This window comes from Arachis ipaensis, chromosome B2 (assembly GCF_059453495.1).
Source record: "Arachis ipaensis isolate K30076 ecotype BB chromosome B2, ASM5945349v1, whole genome shotgun sequence".
Taxonomy (NCBI): Eukaryota; Viridiplantae; Streptophyta; class Magnoliopsida; order Fabales; family Fabaceae; genus Arachis; species Arachis ipaensis.
In genome coordinates, this window is record NC_142437.1 from 115,340,053 (window position 1) to 115,343,005 (window position 2,953).

General features: G+C 29.2%; 1 pseudogene; it reads right to left on the reverse strand.

Moving 5' to 3' along the window:
* Window positions 1–1,441: 1,441 nt before the first annotated feature.
* On the reverse strand, window positions 1,442–2,953 carry LOC148575304 (pentatricopeptide repeat-containing protein At3g56030, mitochondrial-like; annotated as a pseudogene).

Consider the following 2,953-nt stretch of genomic DNA (forward strand, 5'->3'; position numbering starts at 1 on the left):
ATATTGAGTAAGTATTTCTATTGAATTAATCATAAAGATTAATAAAATATAATAGCATAAATTTTACCTAATTGTAGCAAGTATCTCCATTGAAAATATTTGCTAATTATTACTATGTATAATTAGTGTGTGTGTATATATATATATATATAAGGATTAATAGTGAATTGTTACAATCATTTATCATCTAAAAATTTCGTACCTCAGACATAGATCTTCTCTTCTGTTTATTATTTTTCATATCTAAGGGCTACTAACTACGATTCTATCAATAGTATTACCTATGGTAGATTATGTAATGAAAAAGTTTGAAAAATAAAGGTAAGAATTATAAGGTTATGGAAAGTCGGCAAAGTCCCATCCAAATTTGACAAGAAGAAGACGACTTACATAAAAATGATTCTCATGAATAATAAGGTAAGTTGATTATTTTCCATGATTCTTTCAAGTGATACTAGGTCCATTTTATAAATATTTTTTGTTCATATTTTAAGTTTATTTGATAAGTAAACCCTTGCACGAATCAAAGATAGTGCAATTTTATAGATTTATAAGTGCTAATAGCCTTTATATTTAATTTGTTTTATAGTGTAATAATAGCTAATATATTTGTTGATGAATTTGACTATTATTATATTATTTATGATCACATTCAATATATATGTATGATTTATTGAAGAAAGTAGATTATTAAAATCGATTAATAATTATTTTAGAGTTAATCCAATTAACACTAGATTAGAAAAAAATCAAACAATGTATAATATATTACTTTTTTATTAATTAAATTATTATAATTTAAATTAATTTTAAAAAATAATTTAAAATTATAATTTTAATTTTATCACGTGCATGGCACGAATAATTACACTTGTTTATTACTATATAAGTAAATGATTATATTTATAAAAAATAAAAATAAACTTGTACGAAAAGAAGGGAATGCATAATCCCATCTCCATCCCACATTCAAAAATTTTAGAGAATTCACAATTTTTTTACTAACAGTTAACCAATACATTATTAATTTTTTCGTATTTTATCAATTTCTGCACACATGCAGCTAGAAGATCAATGTAATTTACATACCAACAATGCAAAGAAACCAAAAGGGTATTGGACAAAAATTAGCCAAATACCTTTGAATGAATTCAAAATCTCTACGAGTTAATATATATATGTTTCTTCTATTAAGTATCAGAATGTTTAGTTTTCATACTAAATAGATGTTCTTTTATATATTTTTCGAATTTTTTTGTATTGCAAATGTGAATGTCTCTATTTCTTTCAAAATTTCATATTTTTTTTTAAATTTTATAGATATTTAATTATTTTTACTAAAATATAACTGGATATTTCTTTTGTTAAGTATTAGGATGTTTTTTTCATATTAAATGAATGTTTTTTTTATATTTCTGTAATTGTGTAGTTTGCAGTCTCTTTAATAATCAAAACAGCACCTAATATCCCAACACCTAATAAGAACTCCATCATCCACCATCCTTATCATTAGCATCATAGCACCATCCATCTTCTTAACCTTACACGCGTCCAACACAAGCGCGTCGAACGTACGCGCATCCGCACCAATCCCATCTTCCTCCATCTTCTTCAAAACTCTGGCAGCGGCAGCCACGTCTCCAACGTAGCAGTGTGCAACGAGGAAGTAGTTGTGTCCTGTCAGATCCAGATTCACGCCAAGCATGGACATGAAATCCACCATGCGCCGTGCGTGGTCTATGGCTTTCTGGCGCGTTAGGATATTCAGGACGGGGTAGAAGGTGGTCGCACTGGGGCGGCAGCCTCTGGCGTCGGTACGTACCATATATTCGATGACGTGGAGCGTGTCATCGACGCGCTATAGCTTGCAGAGGCACGTGATGAGGGAATCGAACGCATTCTTGCGAGTAACGCCGCGGTTGAGGGTGGATAGGGTTTGAAGGAGGTAGTTGAGGAGGGAAGAGGAGAAGGTTTCGTCGGTGACGAAGTCGAAGGTGGACTTCGTGTTGAAGCAGTTGTCTTGGATGCGCTTGTTGAGGGCGTCGCGGAGAGCATGGAAGTCGCCGGAGCTTCCAGCAGCATTGGTGAGTTCGCCGACAAACCAGATGTCGGTGATAGAAAAGGAGTGGGTCGCGTTGGGGAGGCGGAGAGGACCTGACGGTGAGAGAGAAAGGTCTGTGTGTGTGATTATTAAAAGTGGGTAGGTTAATGTGAGAGAGAAGAGGAAGGTTTTTATAATTAGGTTTACTTAATTAATTTTAAATTTTTAAAATTTTGAATTTAAAAAATTTAAAATTAATTATTAATATAAATTAATGTGGTTTTGTTTAGTTTTTGTCCATATACTTTTTCTTTACATATATATTACATCGATTCAATAAATATTGGCTACATATATTTGACTTTAATAATCATCTAACGAAATTCACAGAACTAAATTAGGTCAGTACTATAGTTTATCTGAGCTAGTGAGACAACATTAATTTTTGTAACTATATGGTTGCATTTAATTTTAAAAATAAGACAAAATAAGACAAGATATAAGAAACAAAGATATTAATTTATTTTTATATTCTTTTTACATAAAATATAGAATAAAAAATAAAATAATAAAAAATAAAATTAAAAAATTTAATAATAATAATACGAAAAAATATAAAAAAAATTTTCTGTCAAAAAAATATAAAATATATTAATTTAATATATTAAAATACAATATTTTTATTTATATTTTATCTACTAAATATAATTTTATATTTTTGTATTTATATCTCAGTATATTATCTTTATAAATAAACACAACCTATATGTCTACATGTCCCACATTGCATTAGTATTTATGATTTCAAAATTTTGAAAGAAACTTATTCTTGGTTTGACTATTCGTTTGACTTGCGACTACCTACCTACCTGAGTCCTTAATCAACAAATCAAAATTTGAAAACAACGACAT